Consider the following 23,010-nt stretch of genomic DNA (forward strand, 5'->3'; position numbering starts at 1 on the left):
TATATTGTATTGCTAAGACTGTTTATTTTCCTCAAATTAATAAATAAATACAAATATGTATGTATACATATTATTAAATAGATAGTAAAAAAAACAATATTTGACAGTGTTCCTATTAGTTGCCCGAGAATAAAATATATTAAAATTTGTAGTACCTTTATTTTTTATTACTCACCTTACTTTACTTTCATTCCAACATACATAGTGGTACATTCATTTGTATAACATGTGGTACGATGCATTTTAGTAAGCATGTGTGTGTGTTACAATGCAATAATTGATATCAAATATCTCAGGAGATTTGGTAATAATTAAAATAAATATTTATTTATTATCATATAAAATCCTTTTTACAATGTATAACAATTTTTGACAATAAAATATAAAAGTATATAATATTAAGTTTATAAGTTGAGTAATCGGTATACTATTTTATTGCATTTTTGTTTAGTTTGTAGATTATGCTATTCTACTAGGCTATGCCTGTCCCAGAGTAGCGTTATAGAACGCAATTCTATTTTATTGTATTTGTCATAGTATTTACTTTTATAGAACCTACATAATATTATGTTAAAACATTTTTATTAGTTCCCAGTATGCAATCGATTGAAATGTATTAAATAAATGTTATTTTATTAATACAGTTTCATTTGCGTACTTAAGTGTTTTATTTCTTTTACCGTTGGAAATGATCAATTTTTTTGGTATATGACCTGACTTAACTTATGGAAAATAGCAAAAAGTTAATGGTATTACTTTTTGCTATTTTCCATAAGTTGTACAATTTTTTTCAAGTATAGATTAGTTTGCCTTACTAATCTATTTTTTTTTTAGCCACAACTAATTGCTCGTTTTGTATCTCAAACTTCTCCCTTTTGATCTTCATGTTCTCTTCAGAATATTTTTTTTTTTTTGCTGCCATAATGCTCCTTACTCTTTTTTTTAAATAATTTGGTGTTGATTGTCCCAAGATGAAATCTACTTCAATATCACTTTGATCACCACCTATGGGACTGTTCACAATTCTAACATGATCTATGGAAACCTCTGTATTGTCAACTGCATTAAAATCATTGGAATTGTGTTGTGTTGTGACTGCATCTGTATCATCTATCCCCATATTAAACGTCGCTATAGATTCGGAGACACCCACGTGTCCCTGTATCGATGCTGGGTTTATTGTCTCCAGGATTCTGGCTTCGTCTTCCGTGAGGTCTTCTTCAAGAGACGGTCCTCCACCTGTGCCCCTCGCAAACCGAACTAACTTGGCCTGTTTATTTTTAGTTTTGGCTATTAAGTATTGCCAACACTGAAACATAAGAAAGTTAAAGGTTAATAATGTATTCAACACAAGCTTTTCAAAGTATTAACATTCTGCTAATATTAATTATTAAAGTGCGACAATATAAGTGATGTCAGTTTATTACAAGATATGATGAGGGGTGTGGGAGGTATGGGGGATATAGGTATAGGATAAAGAGACGTAGGACGGGAGTAGATGGGAAGGAAGATTGTGTGGTCTTTTTTGGTGATGGGCAGGACGCATTTACACTATCGAAAAATTGCGACTCTTATCGTTAAAACGAATACTAAATTATTATTTTTTTATTAAAAATGAACAGTAACTGATTTGAATCCCCTGAAATAGTATCGCTGATAAATTATCATGTTCCTAGTGGACCAACTAGAATCATATTATACTCATATTATTGTAACAATACTGCCACTAATGCTCAACAATTTTTTTTAATATTAGGCCTGCGTAGATAAAAAAATGATGATTTTGAAATCAATGATGAATGAAGTCTGTTATCATTTATAAAAGATGCACAGAAATATGTTTTTCGTTTGCAAGAATCAAAAGATAATTAATAAAGCGTACTGTATTCACTATACGTATTTTATGATATTGTTGATTAAATCACCGTAACAATATTTTATTTGGAAAACAACAGTTTGTAGATGTATATGTGTAATTTACCTGAGAAATTAATGATTGATTGCATTACTACACTAACACATTTTAGCTTTAATAATTATACAGAACAGCAAATACATTTTATTTAAAATTACAACAAGAATTGCCCCATTAGACATGTACTTTGGTTTATTTGGAAAAAGAATAAATTTTAAATACATTTTTAATTCACTTTAAAGGTGAACTTACGTAGGTAGTACATCAAGTTGAATATATGTTTGTAATTCGCTAACACTACACTGGCTTTACATTTTTATCCCAAAGAACTTTAACAAGCAATATTTTAGACACGAAATGATATAATTTAACTAATTTCGGAGACCGTGTCGCGTGGCCTCGAGCGAAATGTCAAATTCTAAGCCAATGAGATCTGTTATTTATTTCTAAAAGAAAACGGAGTTGGGCGTGTCGGTTTCAAGGCCAGACCCATAAACAAACCACTAACTATCATCGACATCCTCGGGCTTTATGTACGTAGCATATTGGTCCTCTATTTAACCATAAATATGTGAAGAAAAAAATTTGCGCACAAAAAAATACGTCACACACCCTCGACGAGGATAAAGGAAACTAAAAAAGGCGCGACCATAGACAATATAATTCTCATTCGCAGCCTACCCCATTCATTATCCTAAAATATTATTTAAAAAAAAAATGTTTAAAATGTCGAAATATTCCATCACAATATGAAAAATGTATATGACATAGTCCTGTCCTGCAAAAACGAGCTTTAAGTATCCTTCTTTACTTCTCATTTTCTCAGGACAGCGCAAGTTAGGTAGAATCTTGTTCCAAGAAGAACAATCAATCTGTCTCAAAAATAATTTAAGATTACTTGAAATTTGAAATCAATAAAGAATTATATTTGAAATCAATTATAGGGAAGGATTATGATAGAGAATTTGAACAATTGATCAAATTTCAAGGTTCTGTGAAAGTCTTATACAAATTCTGTTTTCATATATTTATGGGCTAGTAGCTTGACAAAACTGAAATAGTAACAGAAATTGAAAAAATCTAGCACAGAACTTGAAAATTAACTTTCAAATTTGAAGAATTATGAAAATTCTCCGAAACAACCAGTTTTTAAATTACTTAATATGATATTTGAAGAAGAGCTTTTTACGACAGCATCGAATTTTGACATTTCTCTGCTTTACAGGAAAATTAAACACTCAGTATTTTTTATTTCGTTTAAGAGTATAATTTATACATATAAATATATAAGGATATTAAATTAAAGATAATTATTGGACATGTTTTCTCTATCAGAAAAAAGAATTTCCTAGTCCTGATAAGAAGGGCGCCACGATTCTTTTTTGTTTTGCACAAAATATAATTTTATTAATGCATTTTTTTGTTAGAAAAAGATTAATGTATACTGTACTACTATTAAGAAAGGCGTATTTATCGTACCGAGAAAAATTAAAGTAGAAATTATCTGGTTCTTCAAAGGCTAGGTTAATAAAAATTTAATTATTGTCTATGACTTCATTCTTGTCTATTCTTAACCTATATATTTTTTGACAAGTGCTCTCTACTCCGACAATTTTTCTTCCTGTTTCTACAGTCTGCTTATTCCGCCCTGTTAAACTTATTATACCATACATTTGAGGGTTATTGGTAAGAAATAATACTAAAATTCATTGCTATTCATTTTGGTAGCGGCCGTTCTTAGTTCAGTTAGTGAATCATTAGGCGTTTTGTTACGAGCAGAATGTTTATACTGTAAATTTTGCATCAACCTATTATAAGATTAGTATTTCAAATGCATTTATTAAAATGATAACAAATACACGGATTAAAGTTGTATACTTACAGATGGATTACAACGGAATGGCGGTAGACATAGACGGTAAATAAATAAAGAGTTTTCCCAAGATAAACGACGTTTCTCTCAACCTTTGTTATAACTTCAAGGTTTTCTAATGTGTGTTTTTGCCACGACTTGAGAAGCCAAATTTTAAAAACTGAATTCCGTTACAACTTTGTTCTGTTTCAGGGTTAAACAAATAACCAAACCCTACCAACGCAGACCATGGATCTACTGAAGCCAAATACTATATCCATCAAGACGGAACCAGGGCTCCAGGAAGAAGGTGGAGGTGAAATTGCATTTTCCGATTTAGATTTCGACCTCCCAGCTTTAACGACGGAATTCTTGCAATATGCGGAGGGTAGTTGCATTGTATACGTGTAAAATATAGAACTTTATATACGGATGTCCGGAATCCATGTCTGTTTTGAAATGTCGTGCAAACAGGACACATACTTGTTTCATCCTCTCTTATAATTTAAAAGTAGTATTGGGTATTTACCCTAAAATGCGCCCTTTCCGGAAACTACCAAAATACAGCACTATTTTAACATGGTTATACTATTCACATTAAGTTGTCGGTTCCTCTATTTTGCCTTTATTTTATTGGAACATGATGTAAATAACACATATTTTTTAAACGTTAAAAATTCATAAATATTGATTTAGAAAACACTATCCCATTGACTTACAACTCCCTACTTAAGGTGTTCTAGAGCAGGGTTTTTCTTTCTTGTTGAATCTGTCCCTCAAGTGGACGTCTGTGGTCATTTTTATCTGATATTGACCCTTAAAACTTTCGTTCAAATTCCAGCTTTTATGGTTTCTTTATTCGTTAAAAAATAGTTTATAGTTTTTTTTTAATTAAAAAATGTTTCGTTTTACATCAATGGTACGAAGATACATGGCTGGCCTTATATGGACGCAATTGGTGCAGTTCGCTTCGGGCGTCCAATACTCAACATAACACATTGATCTTGATAAATACCGTGCCACAAAAAACCAAAAATCATAATTTTATTGATAACATTGATATCCACCCTTGGTGTATACTAATTAAGACTGTAAGGGCAGCCAAAATTAAACTCGCGCCTGACGCCGTTTGGTTCAGGGCTGGCCATTCAAAGATACATTCTATTTATTCTTCTTTTTTATTCCAGGAAGCATTAATGTGGAAACAGTTACAATTAACGCGGATCTTGGATCCCCACAAGATGAAGCGGGGCTTACTTATATGAAAATAGACATAGACCTGCCGGATGTTAAAGAGGAATGCTTGGAACGCATTGGAAGAATTACCAAGGAAACAGGTAAAACTTGAAAAATTGGTCATATCCTATTTTTTTAAACGTTTCTACGAACTTACTTCGCTTATTTACTCTAAGTTTAACTGAATCATTTTCATCCATGTTATTTTTTAAATTTGTTGACAGATCTTCGGACGCATTTTGTGGAAAAAGGATTCACTCCTCTCAACCACAATTACTCCTTCTCTCCTAAGACATTTTTTGACTTGAATTTTCAAAAGCGAAATTCAAACGTACACATGCAAAGTCACAGTGGAGAAAAACCTTTTTCATGTTTGGTGTGCAACTATGCGTGTTATCGAAAGGATCAACTAAAGATCCACATGCTCACTCACAGTGGAGAAAAACCTTTTTCATGTTCCGTGTGCAACTATGCATGTTATCGAAAGAGCGACCTAACGAGCCACATTCTGACTCACAGTGAGGAAAAACCTTTTTCATGTTTCGTGTGCAAATATGCGTGCTGTCGAAAGAGTCAGCTGAAGAGGCACATGCTGACTCACTGTGGAGAAAAACCTTTTTCATGTTCCGTGTGCAACTATGCATGTTATCGAAAGAGCGACCTAACGAGCCACATTCTGACTCACAGTGAGGAAAAACCTTTTTTATGTTTCGTGTGCAAATATGCGTGCTGTCGAAAGGGTCAGCTGAAGAGGCACATGCTGACTCACAGTGGAGAAAAACCCTTTTCATGTTTCCTATGCAGCTATGCGTGTTATCGAAAGGATCAACTAAAGATCCACATGCTCACTCACAGTGGAGAAAAACCTTTTTCATGTTCCGTGTGCAACTATGCATGTTTTCGAAAGTGCGACCTAACGAGCCACATGCTGACTCACAGTGAGGAAAAACCTTTTTTATGTTTCGTGTGCAAATATGCGTGCTGTCGAAAGGGTCAGCTGAAGAGGCACATGCTGACTCACAGTGGAGAAAAACCTTTTTCATGTTCGGAGTGCGACTATGCAAGTAATCAACACGGTAACCTGAAGACACACATGCAGACTCACAGTTAAGAAAAAGCACTTTCATGTTCGGAGTGTGACTACGCATGTAATCAACAGGATAAACTAAAGATCCACATGCTCACTCACAGTGGAGAAAAACCTTTTTCATGTTCCGTGTGCAACTATGCACGTTATCGAAAGCGCGACCTAACGAGCCACATGCTGACTCACAGTGAAGAAAAACCTTTTTCATGAATCGTGTGCAACTATGCGTGCTGTCGAAAGCGTCAGCTGAAGAGTAACATTCTGACTTACAGTGGAAAAAAACGTCTTTCATGTTCGGAATGCGACTATACAAGTTATCATCAGGGTAACCTGAAGACCCACATGCTGACTCACAGTGGAGAAAAACCTTTTTCATGTTCCCTGTGCATATATGCGTGTTATCGGAAGGGTCAACTAAAGATCCACATGCTCACTAACAGTGGAGAAAAACCTTTTTCATGTTCCGTGTGCACCTATGCATGTTATCGAAAGGGTCGATTGAAGAGCCATATTAAAACCAAAAATCAAATACCCCTTCGATGTTACGTGTTTAAAAATACATGTTATCTGAAGTGCCCCATGCTGACTCACCGTGGAGGAAAACATTTTTCATGTTCAAAAAGCCCATCTAAAGGCCCACTTGCTGACTCACAGTGGCGAAAAACCTTTTTCATGAATCGTGTGCAAATATGCGTGCTGTCGAAAGCGTCAGCTGAAGAGTAACATTCTGACTTACAGTGGAAAAAAACGTCTTTCATGTTCGGAATGCGACTATACAAGTTATCATCAGGGTAACATGAAGACCCACATGCTGACTCACAGTGGAGAAAAACCTTTTTCATGTTCCCTGTGCATATATGCGTGTTATCGGAAGGGTCAACTAAAGATCCACATGCTCACCAACAGTGGAGAAAAACCTTTTTCATTTTCCGTGTGCACTTATGCATGTTATCGAAAGGGTCGATTGAAGAGCCATATTAAAACCAAAAATCAAATACCCCTTCGATGTTACGTGTTTAAAAATACATGTTATCTGAAGTGCCCCATGCTGACTCACCGTGGAGGAAAACATTTTTCATGTTCAAAAAGCCCATCTAAAGGCCCACTTGCTGACTCACAGTGGCGAAAAACCTGTTTTATGTTCCATAAGTCCCCATATCAATGTTTTAAAAGGCAATCTGAAGCGCAAGTTGATTCACTGCGGAGAAAAACTTTTTCTTGTTCCTTGTTCGTCTATGGATGTTCTCAAAAAGCCACATGCCGACTCACAGTGGCGACACACCTTTTTATTTTTCCAAGTGCACATATTCAGTTTCTAGGAAAGGCTATCTTACCCCTATGTACGATATAACGGGTTTTCCAATATGTGTTGATATTTTGATATTCAATCGTAAAAGATCAATGGTTTCGTTGCCTGTGTGGCACGTAGCGCCGTCTTGTTGAAAATAAACGTTGTCCAGTTCAATACCATCCAATTCCGGCCATAAAAAATCATTAATCATCTCTCGATAGCGCAATCCATTCACCGTTACTGTTGCTCCAGCCTCATTTTCGTAAAAGTAAGGTCCAATGATTCCGCCTGACCATAAACCGGACCAAACAGTCACACGTTGAGGATAGAGATAGAGAGGCTTTTTTAAAATAACTCTTTGGTTTTCTGAGCCCCAGATGCGACAATTTTGCTTGTTGACGAAGCCACCGAGGTGGAATCGGGCCTCATCACTCAAGATGACACTCACTTATTCAGACTGCTGCGAGGCTATTTTGATAACTCAGCCATTTTGGAGCGCGTGAGTCTCTATGTTCCAGATGACTATCTTAGACAACGTCATCATAGATTATTCTATCTTCCTGCCTGCAGAACTAACCTGCCAATGGCTCTCCCGGTAGGGAGGAGTATATTGCTCCTGAACCAAATCTCCTCCGAGATTGATATATTTGGCATCAGTGAGGAGATATTCAGAAGGGAAATTCTTCTGTTTCTTGAAAGATTCTCTCCACATAGATGAGATCTTTCACCTCTGCCTGAATTTTTTTTGGAAATTCCCCATTTCTTTTTGTTATGTATAAATACTTGAAAACAATCTTTTGTAAAAAAATTATATAACCTTATTTCGTATATGCATTAAATCCTTAGTTGTAATTGTGTAAGAAATTAATAAATAAATATTATTATTATTATAAAGAGTAAATAATGATTTTTCGATGGAATTCCGGATCATTTTCACGCATTTCAAGGACCCGTTGTTGAAGCGTGTATCATTCCATTTTTATTAATGGCGTAGTTTCTACATGTCAAATGTCAACAAATGACAGCTTCAAAAGTAACATCTACCGAAATAGCGGGCTATTCAAAATAACATCTCTTATTGGAAATATTTGAGATTTGATGGATCACATGCTGACCCACAGAGGAGAAAAACATTTTTTCTTGTTCCGAGTGCAACTATCCAAGTTATCAACAGTGTACCTTGAAGAGAAACTTGCTGACTTACAGCTAAGAAAAAACTTTTTCGTTTTCTGGCTGCAACTATTCATGTTCTCAAAAGAGAGATTTGAAAAAACACCTGCACACTTACTGTGAAGACTAGTTTGTTTCATATGCAATTATGAATTTTCTCGAAGAGACTCTTAGACTGGATACTTTCTTTCTTCCTTGTGTTAACATTCTTCACGAAAACTATTTACAAAATAAATTTTAGTTATAGACGTGATGTTTCACCAGAGAGTTTGTATGTAAAAGATGTATCATTTGCTATGGTCAAAATATTTATTACCTTTCGATTTTCTTAAATTTGTTCCGCATTGTAAAAGATTTGATTTATTTAAACTTAAATGTTGGAATTATCTGTAAAAAAGATAATTATGTCATACTACTTACACGAATATCAAAATATATGTGAATATGTGTACAGTAATGAATTTAATTATTAATTCAAATAATATGTGTCGCCCAAACCTCCAACGGTGTTGGACGCGAGTGAGCGCCGTAAGCGGTGAAAAAATAAAATAACACCTTCAATCCAAGACAAATTATATAAATACATAAATTTACGGAAAATATATTTTTTTAACCTGGAAAAATGGAGGAAGCGGTTGATCCGCATGCCTTCATAACAAAGGCGAAACAAAACATAAGTGACTTACAAACAATCAAAGAAGAAAATAAACTTACCAAAGAAACCAAATCAAAAATGATGAAAGAAATAAATTACATCATGGAAATGATATCGCACATGGCAATAGAATTAGCTAAATTACAAGAAAAGTGTGATATTCAAGAAAAAAACCAAGCACAAAAATACCCATTTTCATACTCTTCTGCAGTAAAAAACTTAATATCACAAACGCAAGAAAAACGATTTCCTATAATAATTAAAAGCTTAAAAGAAGAAGACACTGAAAAAATAAAAGAGAAAATACAAAAGATTAAAATATCGCAGTTGGGAATTCGAGTATGCGAAATTAAAAAAAAAAAACAAAAAAAAAACCTTATTATAACATGCCCAGAAAAGGAAGACGCAAAAAATTAAAAGATAAGATAAATTAAGTCGACAAAACCATAATAGCGGAGGTACTTCTGAAAACGGATCCTAGCGTAATATTCAAAGGTCTTGACAAAGACTATACCTAAAAAGAATTCTTAGAAGACATCATTGAACAAAACAACGATATCAAAATGATATGTGAAAAATACCAAGACAAAGAAATATTACAAGTTAAGGCCATCATTACAAACAAAAAAACTAACAGCAAAAAATTAATACTACAAACAAATCCCGAAATGAGACTACATCTTATTCATAAAAAAAAAATCATCTAGGATTCATGAGAATCTATGTAGAAGACTGCAGTCCTCTTACCCAATGTTTCCACTGTCAAAGATTTGGACACACAGCACAAAAATGCTACAATAGAATGAATAAACCAACATTCAAGCACTGTTCAGAAGATCATCCCATCTCCGAGTGTAAATCCCTGGAACTGCCACCCAAATGCGCTAACTGCAACTCAGCTAACAAGAAGAAAGAAATAAACTCCCTGAACAGTAAAATGAATGAAGTAGACCACCGAACAAACAGCGAAACATGTAAGTTCCGATCTTACATGCTTAAATTAGCCAAAGAAAGAATTAACTACGACATTGAATAAAAATCTTATAAATAATTTTGTAAAATACAACCGAAAATGCATCAAATGGATGATTTCTTAAGTAACGAATTAGAGTTAAATATTAAAATTCAAGAATGTGAATGTATATGTACCGATTCGTGTAACAAAATTATTTCTAAAAACATCAATGATATAATTATTATGCATATAAACATTAGTAGCATTCAAAAAAAAAAGATGAATTAATTCTAAAAATAAATAATTTTATTAAAAAAACCGGACTTTATAGTGTTATCCGAAACATTTACGAACGGTGAGTCACCGTCTTATCACTTACCTGAGTACAACTATATTTATACCATCAATAAAAATTCGGGAATAATAATATTTGCAAGCAATAAATTTAGTATTGTTAACATAATAGAACATCCAATACACTTAGTAAACTGCATCGAAGTTCATTTCAAACTCGGCAAATCAATATACAATCTAATAGCTATCTATAGAACGCATGGCTCGAGTATTATTACATTTATTAATGACCTCAAATACATATTATTAAAATTAAAAAAAAAAATTGCTTCGTCGTTGGAGATTTTAACGTTAATATTAATGAAAAAATAGAAAATAATAACAAAAATGAATACATCAATTGTATGACTGAACAAAATTTTATATCTTGCATAAATAAAAATACTAGGGAAATAAAAGAACATACTCCATCTTGTTTAGACCACATTTGGACAAATGTAAACATTAAAGATCTTCACAAAATGAAATCAATTGTTTGGAAAACTAACATAACTGATCATCACTCATGCTTACTTCTGTATAATAATAATAATAACATAAAAAACATAATGTAATAACCAAAAAATCAATAATAGATATGACTATTATCTCTGAAAAATTAAAAAAGGAGGATTGGAATAATGTTTTAAACAGTGATGATACTGAAATTTGTTCGACTAACTTCGAAAATATTATGTCACAACACATTAAAAATTCGACAACTGAGATAACAACACACATAAAATCAAAATTAAGATGTTTAAAACCTTGGATTACCAAAGGACTTATTATATCTATCAGAAATAAAGAAAAACTTTACAAAATAACTTTAAAAAATCCCCAAGATGAAAAAGCATATATTTTCTATAAAAAATATAAAAAAAAATTAACATCTTATATTAAAAAAAGTGAAGAAGAGTATTTTAAAAATAAAATATTATCTTCAGAAAATAACCATAAACAAATGTGGAAAACTGTTAATTTCGCCATAGAAAATCCAAAAATAAAACACAAAACATTAAGTTCATTGAACATGATAAAAAATTATAGATGCCAATATACAGCCTAAACAAAGTGCAAACATATTTAATTCCTTCTTTGCAAATGTTGGGAAAAATCTTGCGAAAAATATTCATAAGCCTTCAAACCAAGAAAACCATAAAAATAAAAATATACAGAAACGTAATATACTTTCAATGTTTGAAACAACAACAGAATGTGAAATCTCGAAAATAATAGAAAATATGAAAGGAGGTTCGTCCCCCGGTTTTGATTCTATTACAACACACATGTTAAAAACTATGAAACCTCACTTAATAAAACCTATCACTCATTTAATAAACTTAAGTTTAACAAATGGAATTTTTCCAATGAACTACAAAACCACAATAATCTCACCTATTTACAAATCTGGAGATCCATATCAAGCAACGAATTATCGCCCAATATGTCTAATTTCTAATATAGGAAAGATCTTTGAAAAAATAGTAAAAAAACAATTGGTAAATTTTCTAGATAATAAAAAAATATTACACAAAAACCAGTTTGGCTTTATAAAATCACTCAGCACACAAGATGCTATTGCTAACGTAACTTCATACATTTACGAATCATTAGATAAAGGTAAAAAATGTGCGGGTATATTTATTGACCTTAGAAAGGCATTCGATAGCATATCCCATGAGATGCTATTAAAAAAATTAATAATATCGGCATAAAAGGCAACGCGATTAAATGGATCACTGACTACTTAAAAAACCGTTCTCAAGTAGTAAAAATAAATCGTGTTAATAGTGATCAAGAGATTACAAGCTTTGGAATCCCCCAAGGTACAGTACTTGGACTAATTCTATTTACTATTTATGAAAACAATTTTTTTTTCAACCCTTACATGGTCAAATTACGTCATACGCCGATGATACAGTATTAGGAATAAGTGATAAGACTTAGGAAAATGTAGAATTAAAGGCCACAGAAGACATCAACACGCTCAAGAATTTTTTCGACACTAATTTACTGTCGCTTAGTAAAGAAAAGACATTTGTAATTCCATTTGCAATCCATACAAATGATACTCCTAAAAATTTTAACATTGTCATACATAATAACACTAAAATTCACAGCCAAAACTATTGCAAATCAAACTGTACAGTACTAAAAACAACAAATAAAATTAAATACCTAGGAGTAATTATTGATAAAAATCTGAAATGGAAGGAACAAATATGTCAAGTAGTAAACAAAATCAGAAAATTAATATATATATATATATTTTTAAGAATTAGAAACTTTCTGTCGATAAAAAATCTATATTTAATTTACTATGCCTTAGTTCAATCCACTTTACAATACGCTATTATTAGTTGGGGATCTGCGTATAAATGTAACCTTCTTCCAATTGAAATTATACAAAGAAGAATTATTAAAATTATATTAAAAAAAATCCTTTGACTACCCAACAGAACGCCTGTTTGAAGAATTTCAAGTACCTACATTTAAAAACCTATATATTAAAAACTCATTAATCCAAATTATAAAAGAAAAAGATAAATATCAATTTTTAAATGAAAACAGAACGCGACTTAGACACGTTTTTCTATGCCCAAAACTAAATACGTCTTTTGCACAACATCATTATACTTACCAGGGAAGAACTTTTTTCAATCGTCTACCAGAAGAAATCAGAAGCATTAATGATAAAACCCGAATACTGCTCTCTGTCAAGAGACACTTTAAAAATTACTGTCTCTTAATTAATCTCACAAATATCCTTAGATTTCCATAACTTCCTTTCTTTTTTTAAATTTAATAAATTAATATATTATCCTTCACTACTATAAAAAAAATACTACAGCAAACATACATTTATGTACAATGAATTATTTAAGTACTAACTAACAACAACATTTATGTACACTCCCCTTCCATACACAAGCAAATGCTTTCAACGGAAGAGTAGTAAAAATACCCAAGATGTAAAATGAATTAGGTACCATGTAAACATATTATTAAAAATAAAAAATAATTACAAAAAAAAATATATAAATATATATAATTACTCTTCTAAAATGACTCTCAAAACTATAGAATTGTAGCAGCAGCTGCTAGTGCGTTCTAGAAAATTGTCTCTTTTGTTTACCTTGCGGATATCGCACCTTGTACCTAAGAGAATTATTTGGTAAACACAGCCGCTAGGTACTTCAACCGCTCGAGAACGTTCTACCTGGGTAGACAGGAAAAAATTCCATTGATTTTGACTGATGAAGATTTGTCTCTCAGATATTTTAAAATGTAACTATTTTCTCCGTACACAACAGAACCGACAAAATTTACCTTTTATAATTTTTTACTTATTTAAAATTGCTGTCGAAATGCCTTCATGCAATCATACACTTCGTTACTTTTTGTCTAACTTTACCAACCGCATAAGTTAAAAAAAGTTAATGTTAAATAAATTACTTCCCTTTGTTTGAGTTGATAAAATACCAAAATATTTCTTAAAAGAAAGGGTGTTTTCTGATGATCGGATAACTCATCAAAAAGACAACTCAACAAACATATAAAAATGGTTATAAAGTTATGAAAAGTGATGAAACAAAAACTAGTTTAAATAAGTTACATATTTTTTTTAGTTTTAAAGTGTGTTGAATAGTCATTTTAAGGAGTTTTTACAAAACCATTTCTTACCAATCATTATATTGTAAGAAATAATCAATGTATAAAGGCTTTTCAATTTACCTTCATTTCCATGATTGAATTATTGCATGATCAATAATTTCTATATTATAAAATTCAATTAATATGTTATTTTGAAAAAATAATACCTAGTTGTATAAAATATGTTATAATCATTAATCAAAGGATCTCTATCTTTAAACAAAACAACGAAATAATATGTTCCTCTACATCATTGAACGGATTTAAACTTATGACACACATAGTTCAATTTTAAGAAATCTTTTTGAAATTAATGTATATTGCTTACTTACATTACACAAAATAGGAATAAATGTAACACCCATTTGTACATGGGATTTTATCAAAATATTTAAAATTGTAAATATTTTAGTTTTAACTACAAATCAAAGATCTAATAAATTTTATTATTCTTAATTCAACTCTATGCTGTATACTTACATTGTACTTTTAACTCTATATTTATTTCATGTTAACCCATTACCTCCATGATTTATTTTTTATTTTTATAAACTTGAATCATCATTATAACCCGATAGTATAGACTTAAAGGAGATCCCGAAATCAGTTTTAGAATTTTCCTCCCGCCCTCCCTCTCACCGGAGCGTCTAGAAAATTGATGCCTAAACGCAACGCTTGGAGGTAACCCCCCTAAGCAAAATTTACGTCAAGTATGGGTAAAATGCAGTAAACTGTATGATTTATATTGATAATTTAAAATAAATAATTGCCATTGTTTATAATTCAATGAAAATACAATTTATTAATGGAAAATACACAAAATAACAAAAAATTCAATATTAGAAAAAACCTTCTAGAATGAGGAAAACTAACCAAATCTAACCAAATTATTCTCTAAGTTGCAGGCCCGGCATCGATAGACTGCTGGATTTTTTTTACATAGAGCACAACGAATTCGAGATTCGCCACGATATGTCAAATGAAATTCTTGCATTCGACGCACACGATTCCCATCTTCTGCGTCATGGCCTTCTTCCTTCACACGAGAATCTCCGAATTCGGCATTGACCTGATTTGGAAAAGACAATAAAAGAGTACGGGTAACCTCCACACGGAATGCCTTCTGGGAAGGTTTTCTCTGTCGCCTAGTCATCTAGTTTCCCATATCATGCTCGTTTTTCCTAAAGAAGCATAGCAACTTCCATCCATTTAAAAGAGTGCTGCTCAGGCAAGTTGCAAATAAAGGCCAGTACCACTTCTTTGACCGAATGTTGACCCGATAATTTTGTATACCATCATCATGGAGGTCTACTCCACCCATTTCCAAATTATAATTTCGTGTTGGCACGCTGGGCAACCGATTTTTTTTGCATGCTTCCTTCAAAACTTTGCCTTTTTTGTCTTGCTTCAATTTCTGCCAACTCTGCACTTGACTTACTGGCTCCATTCGATCATAGTTCGTGGCCACTGTTACTTCACGGTTGTCCTAACCAACGGCATACGAGGATTTGGCTTTCTACGTCTACCACCGCATCAAATTCACCTGTTAGGTAAATGTTCGCTATGCGCAAGGGAAATATAGAAGAAAATGTTACCTTTAGGCAATTACTTTCCTGTCTTCAACTTGCCTGAAGCTTCAAGGTTAGGGAAGCGAATTGGCTTACATGTGCCAGTAGCGCACATTCTCTTATCCTTCATGATACACATCAAATGGTGAGATGTGAAGAAATTGTCCATAAATAACTCATGGCGTGCGGGGAACTCTATATATTCCATCATAGACAGTACGAAGGATAATCTTTGACCTAATACGGGGTCATATGTATCAGATGCTCAGGAATAGGGCATTGCTTGGAAACAGGTAGCCTTCGGAAGAAGCAAGACACCAAAACTCGTAGCCAACTTTGATTGGCTTATTCTTAATGTACATCTTGCAATAATGTCGACCGAAATATGGCACCATTTGCTCGTCGATGGAAAGTTTGTGTGCAAAAACATCAAATACAAATATAGATGGAACGTTAGTCATTATCATACCTTAGCCATTCTGTCGGTTATATCTAGATTGTTGTTATCGCAAAAATGTATATAGCGCTTTATAAGCTCGAAATGTGGACGTTGGTTCCTTTTTTTATGACGCTTACACCCAAGGTCGGGTCAGACGAATAATAATCTGTGGTAGATGGCAATGTTCTGTAGCCGGTCAACACAGAAACCAAGAAAACGCTTTAATTCGTATATATCTTACTGGAATTCGGTATTGGTTTTAAATCGAGCGTATTTGATCATCCTCTCAAGAATAAACTGAATCACTTCGTCATCAAAGAATAATGAAAACAGCTCTTCGTCCGTCTGTTCATCAACATTCTCCATTTAAAAATATCCGAAAACTGCAGACTAACTATTATTTTTAATAAAAATCACTAATAAAAACACAACAAAACCGTATTATTTGAAGGCAAGCCAACCAAAAACATATGAAAACACTGTCACGGCTAACCTCCAAACGTTGCGCGCAGGCATCACCTGATTTCAGTGACATCCAGCGGTCATCTTATGCATATAATACTATGTTGAAACAGTGTTGTCGACTATTTCATCTTTTGATAACAATATGTGATTCACACATGTTTTATTTTTTTCCGTTTTAAATATATTTTTTTTTTCAAAATGGGTCTATTTTCAGTGCTTTAGTAAAAAAAATATTAAAAATAGAATTAATAATAAAATTTATTAAATTATGTTAATTATTGAAAGCTAACATACCAATCTGTAAATGCTTCTTAACAACTTGGTGGGATTTAGCTTTATTCACAGTGAAAAAAAATCATACTTTCCATCTATTTTTTTGATGCCTATAGACATCGTCATGGAGGTAATGGGTGGCACATGTCTTGCCGTTAATATTTAAAAAATATATATTTAAAAAAAACCGTGTGGAAAACCGACCCATATCTTTTTTATCACACTAGCGACTTTTCACTATAAAACTGATCCATGGTAAAATTAATTTAATGAATCTTATTTGTTTTAATTTAAGTTTAAAATCCTTGAAAATATATTTTGATATGCTTAATATTTATTACTTTAATTCCTTGAAGCACTTCGACACTCTAACTTTAATACTATGCGATACATCTATTCATTTCTTACTTGGAGATATAAATCTAAATGGGCTTAATTAACAAAATAATATCATAATATCATATGAAAAGCTGGTAAGTTTAAGTACTTAGATGTAGTAACCAGAAAGGTAGTAGTAAATGAACAAATGAATCTCACATGTATAGAATGCGAAGTATGTATGAAATATGGCACTAAGTATGTAGAAGAACACTCTGAAGTAGAAATTATATGGACAAAAGAGACTCAGGGGATTTAATTTGAATTTATTTAAATATTGGGAAGTATTACTTGGATAGTTAAACTTGTTGAGAGAATATAGATGTTTTAATGAAACATGCATGCTGACCTAATTAATATGATTCCGGGTTACACAAGTTATAACTACTGGCGAACTAACAAATCAGGCGGGGTCATTGCGCTGTAAATTAAGAATAATCTGGTATTTTTAATCAAAACCACTAGAATCTTATTATTTTGAAAATGTTTTTTGGAATAATTTCTTTTCGAAATAAACACAGACTAACTATTTTAGCAGTTAATCAACCCCCCGAATCTTAGTAAACAATCGTTTACCAGGGAAATAGAATCTATTTTGACAGATTTCATAGGCTCACGTGAAAATATATTGTTATTTTCTAAACTGGACAAATTCTCAAAATGCTGTTGTTCCTTCCTATGAAAATATTTCTGCTAGCAGTTATTTCGTCAAATGCATAGATGATGTTAAACGGGAAGAAATTGTGGACGTGTAACACGTTTCGCTGCCTTAGTTCTTGTATGTTCAATAGACCATTTAGCAAATTTTACAGGAGACGTTTTTTTGTTTTTACAGGCAAATTCTAAAAAATTCTCGATTTTGGTCATTTCGTTTAATACATATGTGTAACAGGAAATTATTAAAGATCATTTTTCGAAGATTGAAGCTATAATATGCCCATATTATGACTTTAAAGGTGGACGTTGAACATGGCTTGAAAATGATGAATGATTATTTTGGATATTGAACATATCGTCTGGAGATTGAACAATTCGGCTCCCATAAGTTTGAAGTATTTTTTGTTCAATTAGCCAATTAGTGGTAAGTTGTATATACAGGGTGATTTTCAGATTTCAAATACTTTACTTTTATCTTAGTAAATGACTTAAAGTATTACTTTAAAATATACAAACAGAGTCCTTGAGTTGATTTTTCACAAAAAAAGCTCTATATAAATCATCCTATATATTTGAAGTTTGAAAACAATGCACAAGTACAAAGGTACCTACCGCTAATATATTACTATCGGTTGTCGGTGCATGCGTGATGTGAAATATTCTTACTTCGTACGTATTACGGCCTCCGGGGTACTCTTGACTATAAATCCGGAGGTCGCGGATTCAAATCCCGGCGGGCGCAAGTAAATTTTATTTGATATATTTATGTTATTTCACAAATTATTAATTAAAAATAACATATAGTCTATGACTGACCGCTTTGCATTTTATTTTACTTAATTTCAATTTCAATTTGTAATATTTATATATTTTTGTAGTATCTGCATTAACTGTAAAGCGCCCCTGAGGTGATGTCTCACAAAAGCGGCGCTATACAAATCATCCAATAAATAAATAAAATTATAATTACTTCATAATTCTAGGTTCAAGTTACTGGTATTATATCAACATCATCATCATCATCACTTTTGGCTCTACAACCCCTGGTGGGTCTTGGCCTCCTCAAGAGTCTTCCTCCACTCATCTCGGTCCCGCGCCAGCTCTCTCCAGTTTCGAAGCTCCATCAACAGCATGGTATTAATTTTATTTACTACTTTTTGTCTTAAGTATGTGCTCTTAATATCTGTATCTATGTTTTACCTATATGTTATATACAAATACATATTATCGGTCATTTGAATATTCATTATCAAAATGTTGGAGGTTTCCGAACGAAATCCCATGTCTTCCTTTCCGGTGTTTTGAATGCCAATTATGACGTGATATGCCTGACTGATACTTGGCTCTTGCCAAGTATATTTGGCTCAGAATCATTTGGTGAACGATATGTAGTGTAACGTTGTGATCGTGACTATGAGCTGTTGGACCAGGCATTCGGTGGCGGTTCACTTATCGCAGTGCGCCGCAAACTACCAGTGTGCCCCTCACCCTCCCTTCCATCCATTAAGCGTGCAGAGACAGCCACAGCTACTCTTGCACTAGGTTCTGGAGGCCGTGCTTCTAGACTACGAATATTCTGCTCATATTTCGTTCAAGGCACGGAGCAGAATAAATAATTGAGTGACTTTTTTGAATTTATATCTACGTTGCATACCAATTTCCCCAATGATGAATTCCTTCTTAGGAACTTCTTATTTCAACATACGACATGCCCGTGGCTTTTTCCCTTGAACGCGAACGGTTCATTGGTACTTAATCAATCCTCAATCGACGCACTGACTTCAACTCTTTCTGATTTTTTGGACTATACCGGCTTCCGTCAATTCAACAACCAGCTAAATGTAAACGAGCTTGTTCTTGACCTGGTTATATCTAGCTGCACGTGCACTGTAATTGGGTGTGACATACCACTAATGCCGGAGAATGCACACCACCGCTCGCTGGAAGTGTCGGTGCGCATGTCCTACGAACTGTCCCTCCAAACGCCACGATTGCGCACGGTCCGCTCCTATCGTAGCGCTGACTACGGGCAGATTAATAGCGCCTTGGCAGCCGTCGACTGGAAAACGACTCTAAATAGCAGCAATGTAGACTCAATTACGGCGCGTTTCTATTCCGAGTTAAACAAAGTAATTGTCACGCATGTACCATCTAGATCAATTATCATATACACCAGGTATCCTCCATGGTACAGCCCCGCATTAAAAAAATTAACTAAAGAAAAACTTAAATATCACAAAAAATGCAAAATTTATAACCGTAACTGTGACTATCAAACTTTCTCTCTTCTCCGAGAGCGACAAAGGCGTATGGAGAAAGTGTGCTATGACAATTTCATTAATTTGGCTGAAATTAATATTAATAACGATCCCAAACACTTTTGGACCTTCGTTAAATCTAAGCAAAAATACTCTGAAATTCCTAACAAAATGTTTCTTAGTTCTCAGCATGTATCGGGTGGGGAAGATATAAGTAACTTATTTAAGATATATTTCCAATCCTCCTTTAAATCCCCCGCCCCGTGCACCTCGTCTACAACTCGAACATATAATCCAAACTCCTCCGTTCTCAACCTTAATAATGTTTTAATGAATTAGTTTGTAAATATCTTGAATCATTAGACCCTACCAAAGGCAGTGGGCACGTTAAATATTCCATAAAATTGACCAAGTTTGTTAGTACTGATCTTTTTTGAAGAAATCTGTGTTGTTGTTTTTGTATATTACGAACAATTATTGTGTAAATTTGATCGTAGACAATGCGCTCAAAAAGTTTACTAAATGCCGTGAGTATTGAGATTGAGCGGCAATTTTCAATGTTCATTTTTGAGCCTGTTTTATGAATAGAGATAATATTAGCTTCTTTAAACTTTCTTTTAGTGACATTATAAAAATGTTAATTAAAAGGTAAGAAAGATTTTTGGCACATTTTATGATGAAATATGGCGAGATACCGTCACTACCAGAACCCTTACTAACATATACATTTTTTAGATATTTATTGATAATTAGATTGTCAATATTTATGTAACCAATCGAATAATAATTATTCACGTAGGTGGACTAAAAGTGTTTAGAGAATAATTGACATACTTGATGAGCGCCGGTGCCTGATTCGTCTTTAAGGTGCGTTATTTGTGGGATGCCAGTTGTTTTACTTTTGTTTTTAGCGTAATTCCATAGTAGTTTATTATTATTCTGAATATTAGATTCAATTGAACTTATTTATTGATTATAGCAATGCTTCTGTAGGTGTTTTTGTTTTGTACGTTTGATAGCGAACTCTATGTTATCTATTGGATCATTATAGGATTTCCATTTTTATGAAGTTTTTGTTTTTCTTTGATGATTTTGATAAGAGGAGCTGAATACAAGTTTGGAATTATTTTTCTCTTTGACGAGGCGTTTGGGGACAAATTTGTTGATGGTATTATTAAAGATGTAATAAAAGGAATCAAGTACTTATTTTTTGTTTTTGGGGTGTTATGCCGTGTTGCGCTAACTCCTTCTTTAGCCAACGTTTCGGATAGCATTGCAGTGTCCATCATCAGGGCAGATGTGTTATTTGAGGTTGTGTAAAAATGTGAGCTTATGTATAAGGTTGTGATACCGTGTTGCCAGCTCCAACCCTCTGAGCTAACATTAACGATTTTTTTTTTTATTTAAAGTGGTTTTCTTCGTTTAGCTCTGGTGTAGCCGTCAATTACCGGATACCAAGAACTATTGAGCTTAGCTCCATCGTCTCTATTAATGTTTACGGGATTTTTATGTATTTCAATGGCCTCCGTAATCAGCCGTGCTCTATAAGTTTTGGGTCTCCCCAAAATTTCAGGAACAAATCCAAAGTATTGCCCGGTGTCAATCAAATGCTCGGCAATTGCCGATTTGTCAGGGTGGCCGAGTTTACAGGCTCTGAAATGTTCTGAAATCCTTTTGGAGATAGTCCGCTCTGTCTGGCCTACATAGACCTTGTCACATCCGGAATAGCTGAGTTTATATACTCCATCTGTTTCCAGAGGAAACTTAGTCTTTGCAGACCTCAGTAAGTCCTGTATCTTTGTTGTTGTTCCGAAGACAGTCTTGATATTTTTCTTTCTCAATAGCCTGGCAATTATGTCTGTCACATTGTGCACATAAGGCAGGAAGGCACAGCCTTTCGACTCTTGTTCAATTGTGTATTCGTTTGGTGCCGATTTGGCTCCTATGATTTGCCTTGTCTGACTTGCTGGGTAGCCGTTACGCTCCACTGCATCGGTCAGCTTCGTAAGTTCCGCTCCGATTTTATGTTCTTCACATATTCTGGTCGCTCGGGTCACCAATGTATGGATAAGTCCTCTCTTCTGCGCTGGGTGGTGGTGCGAATCAGCGTGTAAGTACCGATTCGTATGGGTTGGTTTCCTATATACAGTATGCCTTAGGCTACCATCGCTTTTTCGCATCACCTCCACATCTATAAAAGGCAGGATTTTATCGTCGTTTTCCAGTTCCATTGTGAATTTAATTTTGCTGTGGAGAGAATAAAGATGGTCCAGGAATTCGTTTAGTTTCTCCGTTCCATGAGGCCAAATGGCGAAGACATCGTCGACGAAGCGTCACCATACTTTAGGGACAGCCGAAGCTGTGTCGAGTGCCACGTCTTCAAACTTCTCCATACAAAAGTTGGCCAGTACTGGCGATAACGGACTGCCCATCACAACTCCGAAACGTTGGCTAAAGAATGAGTTAGCGCAACACGGCATAACACCCCAAAAACAAATAACAAAAATACTTTTGGCCAGGAAAATCTTAAATCATATCAAGTACTTCGTCAATGTCTGCATTTTTCTGAGTAAATGACCAGTCTATCATCGACAGATGTCGGTTGATTAATTCCCAGTCGGCTTTTTCAAACACGCAAAGTACTTTAGGAGGAGCGTTGATAATTGGGAGTGTATGGATTTGTAATATAATTTTAAGCGATGGGTGGTGCGAGTCTTCACTGACAAGAGGATTGAATGCACGAGATACATGGCATTCCTGATTACAGATGATTAAATCTAGGGTTCGGTTATTGAAATATTTTATGTGATTATATTGTTTT

Source organism: Hesperophylax consimilis, chromosome 17 (genome assembly GCF_061612785.1).
Source record: "Hesperophylax consimilis isolate HC1 chromosome 17, BYU_Hcon_1.0, whole genome shotgun sequence".
Classification (NCBI taxonomy): domain Eukaryota; kingdom Metazoa; phylum Arthropoda; class Insecta; order Trichoptera; family Limnephilidae; genus Hesperophylax; species Hesperophylax consimilis.